Source organism: Podarcis liolepis (assembly GCF_965112155.1).
Source record: "Podarcis liolepis genome assembly, chromosome: 8".
Taxonomy (NCBI): domain Eukaryota; kingdom Metazoa; phylum Chordata; class Lepidosauria; order Squamata; family Lacertidae; genus Podarcis; species Podarcis liolepis.
The window spans coordinates 83042522-83059828 of record NC_139560.1 but is presented as its reverse complement, the minus strand read 5'-3'; positions in this window follow the sequence as shown (position 1 = coordinate 83059828).

Below are 17307 nucleotides of genomic sequence, written 5' to 3'. Positions count from 1 at the left end.
TGAATCAGACTCCTAAAACATTTTTCTCTAGGAACCTGACAAAAAGGACAGAATACCACACAATGGACTGCTACTGTATCGTGTCCACAGTCACAAAAGTATCATTCTAGCTGTATACATCCTTACATCTGCTGTCTGCGTATATGTACTGGAAATGTCTAGAAATGCAGTTTCAAGGTGTGGAAGGTCATCTCCTCTAAGTAACATTGTAGGGCATCATCAGCCCAAAACAATGGCTAATGTGAAGCAGGAGGTAGGGGACAGGAAGTGTTAAAAAAAAAGGACATGTCAACAACTGGCTGGCTAAGGAAGCCAAGATGGAGATGGACTCAGAGGAGGAAAGGATAAAGCCCTGCTGCTGAATGGATTTTTGATGCCGTGCAACTCAATGTCTCTTCAAGTAACACCAGCTTGCTTCTTGTGTTGCTCCCTTCATTTGTTACAACAAAACAACAATGGAGTCGATTTCCAGTCCTTGGAAGTGGAAGCTATAATAAACCTGCTAATTGTTTAGGTGCCACAAGACTTTCTGCCATCTTATTGAAATTTTCATTTGTTTCTTTCTTTGCATCCCTCAAAAGTTTTCTTTACGTGAAAATGTATGGCAATTCTAGCCTCAGGTCTTAATAACTTTATTGACTGTGTTTCTTCATCAGCTCCAGTTTTTCAACAGAACATTTTATGCTGGTGAGAGAGGATCCCCACAGCAGAACTTCAATTTCCCCACTTTGGGTCCCATAAACAGCTCTTCAGACACCCCTGAAAAATGCCCTGAGTCATTCTGAAATGCTTGCTTCCTTCGCAGGCCCTTGCTTGCTCCACCTGAGTAGCAACTTCCTCTTCTTCCACTGCCTGCAAAACCCAAACCGCAGTGACTATCGTTGGCAAAGATGTGGCAGTCCTGAGGCACAATGGCCTCCAGATCCAATTAGGAGAACAAGAATCCCGTGAGCGATCAATTAGAGAACCTGCAGATGCAAACAACCTGGCAGCCGTAAATCCCTCCATTTACAGGCAGCTGCTGTGTTTTAATTTTTTGTGTATCATAAAAAATACAAAGAAATGGATCTAATATTGATCTGGCTTAAGGGGTGAAGGCTGGTTCAATTGAAGAGTAATGAGAAACTCATTTGAACTCAAGTGGGTGTTTTTTCACGTTCTTCCTTTGCAAGCAGTATTTACATAGCTGTGTTCGTAGGACTGGGAAGGAGTAAAGACTATCTATAGGAGGGTAGAGAACACAGAGATATTGTGAGTTGGCTGGCTTGATCACAGTCCCACGTTTTGTCATCTCCACGGGTCGCTCAAACACATGCAGCTTCCAAAACCCGTGGAGAGTGGAGACCAGCGAAGGCACTCTGTTGCAGACATTACTCCTCCATCCATGGGAGTTGGCAGGAACCATGCAAGTGTGTGGAACTAGGAGGCCCATTCTCACTCTCCCTCATCGAGAGAGGAGTTTAGAGTGCCTGCATAGAGCTTCTGTCTCTCTTTCCAAGTGTGCTGCTATGGAAGTGTGATCCCCTCCCTTTCTTATAAGGGAAATGGGAATTTGAACCTAACATCCAGCACTGCCACTTCTTCTGAGCCAGTGTGGTGTAGTGGTTAAGAGTGGTGGACTCGTAATCTGGGGAACCGGGTTCGCTTCCCCGCTCCTCCACATGCAGCTGCTGGGTGACCTTGGGCCAGTCACACTTCTCTGAAGTCTCTCAGCCCCACTCACCTCACAGAGTGTTTGTTGTGGGGGAGGAAGGGAAAGGAGAATGTTAGCTGCTTTGAGACTCCTTCGGGTAGTGATAAAGCGGGATATCAAATCCAAACTCTTCTTCTTCTTCTGCATCATGGCGATTCAACTCCTACCAGCTTCCGTGACTTTCTTGATTCCACCCCTGATCTAAATGTTCTCCCTAATCTAAATGGCACTCCCATCCTCCATCCCAAAGCACACATTAATTTGTATGAAAGAACTGTCACTGCCAATTGCATCTGACTGAGGTTCTCTGGCCTTATTTGATTTTAGTGAATTCTCAGGTGCATGGGAGATCTCATGGCCTCAGTGGTTTGAGGAGCCCCTCCATGGGTCCCCAACCCCACCTCCTGCAGGCAAGGCTCAAATCCAGCATGCTCATTAACACTACCCACGGACAGATAAACCAAACAGCATCAAGGCCTGAAGTGAATAAAGGACACAGAGTGGGGGCGAGCAAATGGAAGGAACAGCATGTGGGAAAATCACAAATGTTAAACAGTAGCACCAAGCAAAGCTGGTTTTTTAAAAACTGTTCATACTCTGTTTTACAATTCCATCCACTTTTAATGAGGGTGAACTTCTGCAGGAAATGTGGCAAAAACATTTTTTAAAAAACCTTGCCATCACAATGAACCCAATTATTTTTTAAAATGGTAAAAGTAAAAACAAAACAAAACCCTCAATTTATTTTACAAAAAAAGAGACTCACTGTTTGTCCGGTGGAGCTCACTCACACAAATATTGAAATAATGAAACTACAAAGCTGGCCCAGAGCAGGTGTGCAGGTGTGGCCTTCAAGGAAACAGATCTGAGCATGCCCAGAACAGACGTATTGGTTCCTGGGTCTATCAGGATTGTCATCATGACAACAGGAGGCCGGGGAAAACTGCTAAGAGGCAGTAGCTCCATTAAGCAAGGGTGGCAAATTTGTGGCTATCCAGACATTCTTGAATTACTGCCCCACCATCCCTGACTGTTGGCCATGCCAGCTGGAGCTGATGAGAATTGAAATTCAACAACATCCGGAGGGCCACAGGCTCCTCATTCCTGCTGTAAATAATGCCTCATACTAGGGGCACACAGCGGCAGTTTTCATATTTCCTAGAGATGATTTTATTTTTTAGAATTCAACACATGGGATAACAAACTAATGGAGACTTTGCCAACTCAGCAAATCCCTCCCAGCAGGAGCAGGAGGAGATTTTATTCTGCTCCGTTTTACTTGAGATGTTGTCATAGTCTCAAAATCCTTCCAACTGATTTCCCTTGGGACTTTTAGAACTTGTAATCCTCTTTATCTAGCTCCACTCTAATTACTTCTGTTATATATTAGAAATTAGGTTGTGGTTTGAAATGGACATTTTTTTGGTCAACTGCTCTGAATTAAATGGGAAGAAAATATGGCTTCGTTCTAGCTTCTCTGCAGAACACCAGGGGGCACAAAATGCTAAACTGTCCATTGGCCAGCTGCCGCCACCCACCTGCTTTTTCTGGTTGTGAGTTGATAAGGTTGTGAGAAGCCCCAAAATGGAGAGAAGACTGAAGCTTTTTTTTTTTTAATAAGATATTTATTAAGATTTTTTAAAGATATTACAATACAAAATGAAAAAGAAAAAAAATACAAAATAAAAATGATTAAAAACCACTCCATTTTTCTATTACTTATTTCCTTAGCTTGTTTCCCGGACCTCCTCATACCTCCCTTTTTTATATTCCAGTTCAATTTGTTGGCTCAGCAAATCCTTACCCTCTTTGTTTATCTTAATCTTTGGTCTTAAAATAGTAACATTAGATTTTTCCCTATTAACAACCCATTTTTCATATTCCCTTAAAGCATTACAGCTGGAAACCACTTAATTTCTATCCAACATCATCCTAACATTCATTAATTTTACAATATTTCTGTAGATAGTCTTTAAATTTCTTCCAATCTTCTTCCACCGACTCTTCTCCCTGGTCTCGGATTCTGCCAGTCATTTCTGCCAGTTCCATATAGTCCATCAGCTTCATCTGCCATTCTTCCAGAGTGGGTAAATCTTGTGTCTTCCAATACTTTGCAATGAGTATTCTTGCTGCTGTTGTAGCATACATAAAAAAAGTTCTATCCTTCTTTGGCACCGATTGGCCGACTATGCCCAGGAGAAAGGCCTCTGGTTTCTTCAAGAAGGTATATTTAAATACCTTTTTCAGTTCATTATATATCATTTCCCAGAAAGCCTTAATCCTTGGGCATGTCCACCAAAGGTGAAAGAATGTACCTTCAGTTTCTTTACATTTCCAACATTTATTATCAGGCAAATAGTAGATTTTTGCAAGCTTGACTGGGGTCATGTACCACCTGTATACCATTTTCATAATATTCTCTCTCAAGGCATTACATGCCGTAAACTTCATACCTGTGGTCCACAACTGTTCCCAGTCAGCAAACATAATGTTATGTCCAACATCTTGTGCCCATTTAATCATAGCCGATTTGACCGTTTCATCCTGAGTATTCCATTTCAACAGCAAGTTATACATTTTTGACAAAATCTTAGTTTTAGGTTCTAACAGTTCTGTTTCTAATTTTGATTTTTCCACCTGGAAACCAATTTTCTTGTCCAAATTATATGTCTCCATTATCTGATAATAATGAAGCCAGTCTCGCACTTTATTTTTTAATTTCTCAAAACTCTGCAATTTCAATCTATCTCCGTCTTGTTCCAAAATTTCCCGATATTTCGGCCATTTTGCCTCCATATTGAGCTTTTTCAGAGCTTTTGCATCCATCGGTGACAACCACCTTGGAGTTTTATTTCCCAATAAGTCCTTGTATCTTATCCAGACATTAAACAATGCTTTCCTGACAATATGATTTTTAAATGCTTTATGTGCTTTGACCTTATCATACCACAGATATGCATGCCATCCAAATACATTGTTAAAACCTTCTAAATCCAAAATGTCAGTGTTTTCAAGAAGCAACCATTCTTTCAACCAGCAAAAAGCTGCTGATTCATAGTAAAGTTTAAAGTCTGGCAGGGCAAATCCACCTCTTTCCTTTGCATCTGTTAGTATTTTAAATTTTATTCTAGGCTTCTTGCCCTGCCAGACAAATTTAGAAATATCTCTCTGCCACCTCTTGAAACAGTCCATTTTGTCCACAATTTGCAATGTTTGAAACAAAAACAATATTCTAGGCAATACATTCATTTTTACCGCAGCAATACGGCCCAGCAGTGAAAGCTTCAAATTTGACCAAATTTCTAAATCTTTTTTCACTTCAACCCAGCATTTTTCATAGTTGTCTTTGAATAAATTCCCATTTTTTGCTGTCATGTTGATCCCCAAATATTTAACTTTCTTAACCACTGTTAAACCTGTCTCGTTCTGAAACCTCTCTCTCTCCATTGGTGTTAAATTTTTCTCTAAAACCTTGGTCTTTGACTTATTAAACTTAAATCCTGCAACTTGACCAAATTCTTGAATCAGTTCTAAAACTCTTTTGGTACTAGATTCTGGCTCCTGTAACGTCAATACTAAGTCATCTGCAAATGCTCTCAATTTGTACTGTTTGGCTCCGACCTGTATACCTTTAATCAACTGGTCCCTTCTTATCATATTCAGCAAAACCTCCAGGACCGATATAAAAAGCAATGGGGAAATTGGGCAACCTTGTCGTGTCCCTTTTTCTATCTTAAATTCTTTAAAAGACTGAAGCTTTTAAACCAAAACCCTTAATCATCTTGGTCTGCACGAATTTATTTTTTATATTGCATTTATTTATTTATTTTATTTCATGAAATTATACACCCCTTGATTGTAAAATCGTCAAAGCGGGTTACCAAAAAAACAACAACCCACCCATCCACCCACCCACCCACCCACACACACTAAAATTCAGAATGACAGGAACATGGCTATGATGAATGTACTGAACATGGCCAGCCTTAGGGGCTCCTTGTCTTCACTGCACGGCCCTTGGTATGGAGACCTTTCATGACAAAATCCTCCCCACTTCCATCCTGTTATGTACTGAAGTTCTCACCCTGGGCCAGCAGGGAGATACTGTAGATAGTTATGCAAATAAGGGATCGAAAGTGATGTTCAGTGATTGGACAGTTTTAGAAAATTGTTACAGTTATGTTGTACTGGAGCTCTATATAAGCAGGCTGACTGAACCCTTCAGTTCAGTTCTGTTCTGGCCTGTGAATAAACAAGAGTTGTTTGAAGAATCGCTGTGTCGTCTGATATGTTCACCCACAACTTAACACATCCCATGCAACCAGATGATGTTTCTCTGTGCGGTGGGGCATGAATTCAATTCAGTTTGCGTTAAAACAATATGGGAACTTAAGCACAGCCATGCTTTGAAATTCACACTTCTCCGAATTTTGCAATGCCATTCTGGAACCAAACAATGTTTACAGAAATGCCTATATTAAGGGGGAAGTGTAAATAAAAATGAATAATTGAATGATAGCAAACGGTATACAAACATGTGCTTATTAGGAGAAATTCACATTAAAATGCTGATGGATTCTGTAAGGATTTTTTTTTAAAGGAGATTACTGCAGATATGTGGACGACAATTAAAGACTGGAAAAACGAGAAATTAAGAAAACCTAAATTAACAGATGCATCTGCCCCTCGTTTCAGAGAATTGTGTGTGCTGAAAGTCCCATGTCCAGCCTCTCAAATCTCTGTCTCATCATCATCATCATCAACAACAACCTTTTATTCGACCATCAGTCAGAAAAAAGTACATTTGTCAACACACAGTTAAAACATCCAGAAAGATTTTAGAACTTAGCCAACACTAAAATGGGCTAAACAGATAGCCCCATAAATCTCTGTCTCATTTCTGACAATATGGAGAGTTGGCACCAGGCAGCTTCTCTGTCCTTATCCATGTGTCAATGGTCCTTTCAGTACGGCCACACAAACTTGCTGCCACCCCCAGCACCAACATGCAAACCACGCTGCTAGTTCCTAGAAGACTGGAAAGACTCTTGTATACCTGTAAAGCCTGGAGTAATAGCTCTGATTTAATAGAATCAGGAGCTGGAAAGGAGAATTTGCTGTTGCTGGTGGCTGCCTCAAATGTCCCTTGTCGGAAGGACAGGTCGCAAGCTTAACTTAATAACTAAGAAGTACACCTTACTTGGAGGTCATGAATGAGACGTTTGGAGGAGCAAGTGTGTGTGTGTGTGTGTGTGTGTGTGTGCCCGTGCCCGTGTGTACATAATTGTGTTAAGCTTATTTTTAGTTGCTCTTTTCTTAATACTGTTTTATACTTTTACATGCTTTGTTGATAATTCATTAATAATATAATAGGATTTATGCTGTAATTGTGATATATAGACTATTTTTAGTTGCTGGTTTGCCAGTAGTGTTTTAATACATGGCAATTACTTTATTGTTGTTTCGTTCATTATGTTATATGATTTGTGCTGCACTTGTGATGTTTTCTTAAGTTATTGTTATTTATTGTTTGTAAGCTGCTTTGGGATCCATGTGAAGGGAAAGCAGCATATGAAGTCCAGGACCCTTATACTTACGGGACCGCCTCTCCTGGTATGCCCCATGGAGGACCTTAAGGTCCATAAATAGCAACACCCTAGAGGTCCCGGGCCCTAAGGAAGTTAGATTAGCCTCAACCAGAGCCAGGGCCTTTTTAGCACTGGCTCCGGCCTGGTGGAACGCTCTGTCTCATGAGACCAGGGCCCTGCGGGATCTGATTTCTTTCCGCAGGGCCTGTAAGACAGAATTGTTGTATTTTAATCTTGTTTTTAAATTGTATTCATTCAACTTGTTTTTATTATTGCTTGTTAGCAGCCCTGAGCCTGGCCTTGGCTGGGGAGGGCGGCGTATAAATAAAATTATTTATTATTATTATTATTATTATTATTATTATTATTATTATTATTATTATTATTGTTAATAATAATAATAATACTCCTTCGCTACAACCTGTCCTGCATAAAAACATTCCATTTATTTATGGGTTTAGTTCCACTGGAAGAAGCCTAGTACCGTGGTACCTCGGGTTACATATGCAGCAGGAGGCCCTATTAGCTAAAGTGGTGCTTCAGGTTAAGAACAGTTTCAGGTTAAGAACGGATCTCCGGAATGAATTAAGTTCTTAACCCGAGGTACCACTGTACACCGTTTCCTTAGAAATCCCCACCTAGGCTCCTCTTTGCAGTCTTTTAATAATAATAATTTTAGGCTTTCATATCTTACGGAGCTGCTTCCTTCTTTTCTGAGCTGGTTGCCTTTTGCGTTTTCCCTTCCTATTTCTGCCTGTGTACCCATAACTCATCCTGGTCTTCTCCAGATCTTGGGGGACCTCCCTTCAGCAGCACCCTGGCTGCCAATTGTCACGGAGGGGGAGGGTTTTTGTTTTGTTTTATTTAATTTACAGTGGTACCCCGCAAGACGAACGCCTCGGAAGACGAAAAACTCGCTAGACGAAGGAGTTTTTCGTTTTCTTAGCTGCTTCGCAAGACGCATTTCCCTATGGGCTTGCTTCGCAAAACAAAGCTTGCCCCGCAAGCTCCGGGGATAGCGGGGAAGCGCAGCGCGTCTTCCCCGCTCTCCCCGGACCCCTTTTGAACCAAGGGGCGGCAACAGGGAGTAGCGATTCTCCCCGCTGCCCCTTCCCTTGCTTTAAAACAGGTCCGGGGACAGAGGGGAAGGCGCGCGGCGCTTCCCCTCTGTCTCCGGACGGTCTCCATAGGAACGCATTGATTGATTTTCAATGCATTCCTATGGGAAACCGTGCTTTGCAAGACGAAAAACTCGCAAGAAGAAAAAACTTGCGGAACGAATTAATTTTGTCTTGCGAGGCACCACTGTATTTATTTTATGCAGCCCTTCAGCTGAGGATCGCAGGGCAGTCTATAGTCTAAAAGCACAAGAATGCTATGGCACAGTAACAAAAAGGCCATAGATTGTTTAATTGTTGTTGTTTAGTCATTTAGTCGTGTCCGCCTCTTTGTGACCCCATGGACCAGAGCACTCCAGGCACTCCAGTCTTCCACTGCCTCCCGCAGTTTGGTCAGACTCATGTTTGTAGCTTCGAGAACACTGTCCAACCATCTCGTCCTCTGTCATCCCCTTCTCCTTGTGCCCTCTATCTTTCCCAACATCAGGGTCTTTTCCAGGGAGTCTTCTCTTCTCATGAGGTGGCGAAAGTACTGGAGCCTCAGCTTCAGGATCTGTCCTTCCAGTGAGCACTCAGGGCTGATTTCCTTCAGAATAGAGAGGTTTGATCTTCTTGCAGTCCATGGGACTCTCAAGAGTCTCCCCCAGCACCATAATTCAAAAGCATCAATTCTTCGGCGATCAGCCTTCTTTATGGTCCAGCTTTCACTTCCATACATCACTACAGGGAAAACCATAGCTTTTACTATATGGACCTTATTGTTTAATTAGCCAAAGGCTAAATAAGTGGCTTCTTTATGTAACCAACCTAAGGATATGTAACCAACACACCAGGCAAACCTCTCTGGGGAGAGCATTCTACAAGTTGTAGCCCCAGAAAATCTGGAAGGCACCAGGCTGACAAAAGCTGCTGTTTCTGAAAATGAACAGTTACGGTCTCAAGTGATTTCTGGAAGCAGTGTTGACCTTTACAATGAAAAGAACTTTACCCATGACTATGTATCTCTGTATCTATGTCTATATCTATCTTCTAGCTGCTAAATATTTCCCCTATGGAACTAGTCATTTGTACTCTCCTCTTTTTAAATGTCTCGTAGTGATATAAATGGTTTGTTTATCATTAACAAAAGCAATAAACCTCTCAAGAATTGGTTGTTGACAAACACACTGCCATTCTGTTTAATATTCAGTAGCAAGTCCTAAGTGCTGAAAATCACCAATTTATTGCAGATTATTGCCTGAATACATTTCAGAAGCAAATGCAGATCATTAGAGCCTACAAGATAAAGTTTAAAATTTAAAAAAGCTAACTAAAGCTACTGATTTTCACTGAGCCAACTAGTGACATACATTTTTTTTTAATTTGAATGTTAAATGAAGCTTTGTTCATTTAAGGATTGCTGTTATCTACAAAAAATAAGCTCTAACCCCTTTCCATTTTTCTTCAGCAGTAGAGAAAACAGTTATGCATTTTAAAATGGGTGAAGACTTCACATCTATGTGTGTGTTTGTATATGCATATATCACAAGAGAAGCATACATCTCACGCAGTCTGCAGTATGTTAGTGAACTGCACTTACTTCAATAGCAAAAATATATTCTGATGGATCGTGCCATGGATGCCACCTTTTTTTGCAATGAATGGCAGGGACCTTCCTCACCATAGCAACTATGCTTATCTCCAAAGAACGTTAGTCTCCTTCATTAGCAATTTTACATCCTTAAATATAAGAAGCAGTTGCATGGCATTTGGCTAGATTATATTGTTTAATATATATACAGTGGTACCTCGGGTTAAGTACTTAATTCGCCCCGGAGGTCCGTACTTAACCTGAAACTGTTCTTAACCTGAAGCACCACTTTAGCTAATGGGACCTCCTGCTGCTGCCACGCCGCCGGAGCACGATTCCTGTTCTCATCCTGAATCAAAGTTCTTAACCCGAGGTAATATTTCTGGGTTAGCAGAGTCTGTAACCTGAAGTGTATGTAACCCGAGGTTCCACTGTAAATATATATATAATATAGCGTGTGTGTGTGTTTTCTCTCTCCCAGCACTTACTAATGAAAAACTGAAAAATACGGTGAGATAATTGAAGAGCTAAGAACATACAAATCACATCACCCCATTATTAATGGGGGGAGGGGCGAGGAACAGAGGCCTTCTCTCACTCTGATGCTCTCTTTTCCACATCTGATCTCCCTGTTGTTGAGAACCTTTGCTAAGTGTCAGACTTCTTTTTTAAAAAAAGGCTGTGAGTGGGGAGGAAAGCAGGAGGAGAAAAGATGAAAGACTGCAGAATTTCTCCTGATTGGCATAATATCTCATTTTGCATGGCAAATCTGAATAAACTCTTATGGTTCACTCTGCCAGAAAGCTTCCTTTGCGCCAAAGGTTCCCAATTACCTAAATACTGCGGACCTCCGGTTTTTCAAAAGCCAAACCATCGACTCCCTACTATTGCTATCTCTTTGGCAGTTTTTGTCATGTGCCGTGCATCCCCCGGGGGGCCACTGAACATCCGTTGGGAACCAGTGAGTTAAAAGAAGCTTGCAGACAAGCACGGCAGGCCTTGTCCCATCATCCACCGTAATCTCGGTAAATGTCCAAAGGGCCATGGATGGAGGGCAGGAAGTTTCTCTTGTTCTTTTTGCCCTAAAGTTTCCTCTCTCGGAAGCCGCACCTCAAAGCACAGAACAAAAAATTGGGAGATAATCGGGGGGGGGTTGAGTTTGGCGAAAGCCCCACTCAATGCCATCATGTGGCTGTGTGCTCCTTTGTGGCAGAGCACATCTTTCCACCCCAGCGACGGGGGGGGGGGGGAGGGAGGGGGAGAGAGAATTGATTTCCTTATTTCCTTTCTCATACCTTCCAAGTGTCCCAATGTAATGTGCTTGGATTTTTCTTAATCAGCTGAAATGGTGCTTACTATGTATCTATGTATCTCGATTTTCCTGTAGCTAGTCTTTCTTTCTTTTTTTCTGGCAATCATTCGTAGCCGAGTAAGATTGTTTTCCATAAACACAGTTTTAACAATGAGTCCGTAAGTGACTGCGGAGGCCAATTCTGGATCCACATGTCCTTCCACAGTGGGGACATTGGTTTCTGGGTGGGATCTGATCACGGTGTTGGTTTGCCAGGCATGCCTTCCTCTTAGCACATTTCTCCCTTGCATCCTGAGTCCGAGTGTCTTCAAAGCCCGTGACACCTTTGGTAAAGGCTGTTCTCCAACTGGAGTGCTCGCAGGCCAGTGTTTCCCAATTGTCGTTGTTTATACCACATTTTTTTAGATTTGCCTTGAGACAGTTTTTAAACCTCTTTTGTTGACCACCAGCATTACGCTTTCCATTTTTAAGTTTAGAATAGAGTAGTTGCTTTGGAAGACGATCATCAGGCATTCGCACAACATGACCCGTCCAACGAAGTTGATGTTGAAGAATCATTGCTTCAACACTGGTGATCTTTGCTTCTTCTAGTACAGTGGTACCTCAGGTTACATACCCTTCAGGTTACATACACTTCAGGTTACGGACTCCACTAACCCAGAAATAGTACCTTGGGTTAAGAACTTTGCTTCAGGATGAGAACAGAAATTGGTTGGTAGCTAAAGTGGTGCTTCAGGTTAAGAACAGTTTCAGCTTAAGAATGGACCTCTGGAACGAATTAAGTACTTAACCCGAGGTACCACTGTACGCTGATATTAGTTCGCCTGTCTTCCCAAGTGATGTGTAAAAATTTTTGGAGACGCCGTTGATGGAATCTTTCGAGGAGTTGGAGATGGCGTTTATAAGTGGTCCATGTTTCACAAGCATACAGTAAGGTTGCTAGTACAATAGCTTTGTAAACAAGCATTTTGGTTTCCCTGCGAATGTCCCAGTCCTCAAACACTCTGCACTTCTTGTGGAAGGCATAGCTGTTAACCGTCCCTTATTTGGTGGGAAAGTCCCTTATCCCAGCGCTGTGTCCCGCTGCTGTCCCTTACTGATGAGGTCCCTTAAATTTCCCGGGTTTCAAAGGAAGCAGCTCCTCTCCCTCCCTCCCTGCCGGCCAGGGAGGAGGGAGGCTCCAGCTGTGTTGCTCACCCAATAAGGAGTCTAAGAACGACTGGGGGGGTGGAACTTGCATGCTTTGTGCCGATCAAATCGGCTGCGTTGCCTGGGGACTCGCCTTTGCTCAGCGCTTCCCAGTGGAGAGGTGACAGTGGTTTTCCTTGCTGCATCCCCTTTGCCGGGTTGCTGCACTGTGGGAACCACTGCTTGAGACTTCGTTTGGCTGCTGGCTGGGCTTTCTGCCTTTGGCTCAGAGGGGCTCAGAAGTTGAACATACCTGTGCTCTGAAAATCCCTTATTTTGGCTGCTGATCCCTTATTTCCGAGGCTGCTGGTCCCTTATTTTCAAATCTGTAAGTTGACAGCTATGGGAAGGATAACAGCCTAGGTAGGAGAAGTGATCGACAGTCTATAAATGGACTAAATAAAGCAAGTAATGGAATGCCCCTTCATGTCAGTAACTGCAAAGCAGCTACAGGAATGTATGGATGCAGATTGCTTCAGGGCCTTCCAATGCTATCCATATGTTCCTCTGGTCAAAACGGGTTAAATCAATTGGAATACATGTAGCACCTCCTCCTGCCTTGGTTTGTAATGATATCCAGCCTGAAAGTGATGGGGCATTCTGGTAACATCCGCAGAATGGTGTTTATTATTACGTAGGTGGGTAGGTAACCTCGACTGGCTAGACGCAGCGCAAAAAACAAAAGCCTAATTGTGTGTCATCAACATACATAGGTTGCAATTGAGCATGAAAACTACTTGCAGATGTTACATCTTGCCGCCTTCACACCTGGTTTGCAGCAGCCTACAAATTCCCAGGGCCTTTGCTGAAGTGCTGTCTTCATGCTAGAAACGGCGTTTCAACACTCCGTGGAGAACACAATCAAGAAAAAGCAGCACCCTGCCTTACTCCCAAGATCCAAGGAGCCCCTCAGCTGTTGAGCACTTTTGTATACAGGGAAAATGTAGTATCAATTCATCTATTTAGGTTCATCTGGGCAGGTGTTTTTCTCCCTTTTATAGTATCAGCACAAGCCACATATGGGCCCTTTGGATCCCCACCACCAGAACTGGATCAGCAATTCTTCATGTTAAAATCCTGAAATTCTTCCACTGGAAAATGTAAATTAAGAAGGCATGCAGAGGGTCAAGTGGGGAGGCCTCTGTTGGTGCAGGCAAGTCTGGAGGAGACTCCTTAAGGATGCTGCTGTTCCATTCCACCCTTTGCTGCAGATATGTGGATTGTTGCATGTCACATGTCACAGATTGCTGGTGTGAGCAGAACTTCCGCTCTGTATTGCTTTGGTTTCAGTCTCTCTCCAAGAAGATGGCAAGGAGAGAAGCCATGTTTTCTTTGTCCTGGTTTATGTATAATACAGTGGTACCTCGGGTTAAGAATTTACCGTATTTTTCGCTCTATAAGACGCACCAGACCACAAGACGCACCTAGTTTTTGGAGGAGGAAAACAAGGGGAAAAAAATTCTGAATCTCAGAAGCCAGCAAGGATTGCTGCGCAGCGATCCCTCTTGCTATTCTGGCTTCTGGGATAGCTGTGCAGCCTGCATTCGCTCCATAAGACACACACACATTTCCCCTTACTTTTTAGGAGGGAAAAAGTGAGTCTTATAGAGCAAAAAATATGGTAATTCATTCTGGAGGTCTGTTCTTAACCTGAAACTATTCTTAACCTGAGGTACCACTTTAGCTAATGGGGCCTCCTGCTGCTGCCACGCTGCCCCCCCACAATTTCTGCTCTCATCCTGAAGCAAAGTTCTTAACCCGAGGTTCTATTTCTGGGGTAGCGGAGTCTGTCACTGTCAGTGTTTGAAAAAAGCAAAAAAGGTTCTGACCTCCCTTTGTCGCCTCAGCCTGGTCCTCGGACCCTTGTCGGCATAAAAGAGTCCACGAGAAAAATATCCTTGCAGAGTACTTTCTGCTTTTATTCTTAAAAGTCTTTCTGCAAAAGCGACTGACCAACTATACACATCAACACTACCAGCTTTCACTAACCAACCAACCCAACCAACAAACTAACATTTCTCACTCTATATATACAACCCGGTGCAGGCCGCTGACTCATGCTGACCCAGCTTTTTTAAGCATTAAAGAAACAGTGGCCATTTTAGCAGTGACAGTAACCTGAAATGTCTATAACCTGAAGCATATGTACCCCGAGGTACCACTGTAAATGCGTAGTTTAGTATCGTGTCCACACCTCAAGCCTCATCTGCTGTGCAGTTTACACTGCTGATAATGTGTGCTCAAGCCTGCTCTGCAGCTTGAGTCATAGATGCACGTTGGAGACGATGACTGATGGATCTCTGCAGCGGCAAGGCTGAGAGGGGAGACACTCCAGCTGGGGCCAAGCCAGCTGGCTTTTCATCCCCCGGTTCCGACAGCTGGGGACATCACCTCTAGGTGAAAATGTTTCTGTGAATGCAGAATAAAAGCCAAGGAGGAACCACTCACATTCCCTAATGTCTCATCAGACTCGTGTTTCTCCTAGTCTAGTGGAGGAGAAGCTGCATTCATGGAAGCCATGGGATTCTCTGGAAGCATCCTTTGGCCGTCCCTAATGAGAATACCAGAATCTGCCAATCCTGGTTTCTCTCTTTCCCCTTTCCCCCGTTCTTCACATTTCTTCATACTTGTGGTATTTCTTTTAAAGTGCTGATGGAAATTTGTCAGCATTTTAGTGCAAATTTCTCCAGATATGGAAATTTGGAAATGAGGCTTTGCCTGATGTATACATTTTTCCAATTTCTCCCCATGTTAAGTGCATTATATTTCATGTTTACAACTATATGCTTTTTATGCACACTTTCCCCTAACACACACATTTTGTACACATTATTTGGTTGGAGAAGTGAATCACACAAGATGGATACGTGCAAATTTTGAAGGATACCGGCCTTTCACTACGTGTATTGTTTCAGGAAGTGCAAATCAGGTAGGTTCACATTAATATCCAGCCCAAATCTAATTTATCCTCAAGATCTAGCAATGGGTAATAGTTTCCTGCAACACAGTTTGCCCATTTATCTCTCCATCTTCCTGCAAAGCCACAGTGGTTGTGGGGATGGGTGAGAGACAACACACAGATAACAAAGGGTAGTGTTTTATATGAACAACCTTTTCCTTAGGATACTCAGGAATTCTTTGTAACTTGCAAATAAGTTGGTGTGGAAAGGGTGCCTTGAATGCTGCAAGTCTGAAAACCTTTACTCCACTGTGTTGCACTGCTAAACCCATGTCAGAGCCTCCCCTGTGTTTTCTGCCATATTATCAGAAAAACAAGTACTGTAAGCTTCCTAGCTGAAAAAACAAGGGGAAAGAGCTTTCAACTATTCTTCACAAGCTGCTATTGCAAAATAAAGTAGCCCTCTCTCCTGGCATCCAAAATATGACCACCCAAAATATGTATGTGCATTATGCATCTGGGAACCATACAGAAAATATTAAAAAACTGGAAAAAGTGTGAGCAAAGCATCCTGAAGGCACATATGCCAGGAGGCAGATAAGCTTCCTTGACCCTGTTAAGTATCCCTCTAGGAGCTAGAGGGACCCCTGGCTGCCAAAGTGTCAAGGCCAGTTAGCAGATGGGCAAGTTCAGCAGCAGGGCGAAGAGGCCACTCTGCCCAACAAAATCCTAATCCCAAAAACAATTATGGCGGTAGAAAGCCAACAGGGTGTGGGCAGGGGCAGCCCGGGATGTTTTGCTGCTGTAAGCAAAATGCCCCACCACTGCCCTTGCAGATCTGGGCCCCCTCCCTGCCCCTGCCATCATGAACACAGAGTTTGGGAAGTTTAGGAAACTGCAGAATTTGTTGGGGGTTTTTAAGGCTATATTTTCTGCCATCAACAACATCAGCAGCTCTTTTTTGAACAGAATCTGGGTGGCCAACAATTAAAGCAAGAGCTTTGCTCAGTTAAAGTATATATATTTAAAAATACTACTATGCCTATTGAGTGTTTTCCTGCTCTGTGCTATATGGAATTGGGCAATAACCAACTCTGGGAAGCAGCTTATCAAGATGTTTGACCTTGAACAGGTGTCAACTAAGACACCTGGGTTGTCTCTTCTGGGTAGACTCCAGAAGGGACCTGCAACCCATTAGAAACACCAATTCTCTCCCCCTCCCCCCCCCCCCGGTATCCAATCTTGAGAACAGAGCATTTCAGAGCTAGTTAGCTGATCAAACTCACCAGCTTCCCTAAGAAATGACTTTAGTGAGCTGTGCTTCCAAATGATGCCGATTGCAGTCTTGGATGGCTGCTACAAGGTCCTGTATGCAGACAGACTTTGCATTTGTGGTCAACCTCAGTTGGAAGACATCACACATTATCTGTAAGTGTGCTGGAGTGAACACAGGTTTCAGAAAGCAGTACAGTGGTACCTCGGGTTACATACGCTTCAGGTTACAGACTCCGCTAACCTAGAAATAGAGCTTCAGGTTAAGAACTTTGCTTCAGGATAAGAACGGAAATCGTGCTCCGGCAGCGCGGCAGCAGCAGGAGGCCCTAAATTGGTGCTTCAGGTTAAGAACAGTTTCAGGTTAAGAACGGACCTCCGGAACGAATTAACTACTTAACCCGAGGTACCACTGTATCTATATCGCTTTCTGAAGCCCTTGTTCACTCCACCAGGCAGGCACACCCCAGCAGAAACCGTCTGTTTCTTTGGAGTGACAATAATACCTTCTTGACACACAAAGTGGCACTCTATGCACTGGCTGCAAAAACAAAACCATGAAAAAGGAGTTAGATAACATCACTATAAATGGTTGTGGTGATTCAGGAGTTCTATTTGAAATCAAGCTAGATTTGACTTTGCTGGTGTCTCTGGTAACCTCTCTTAC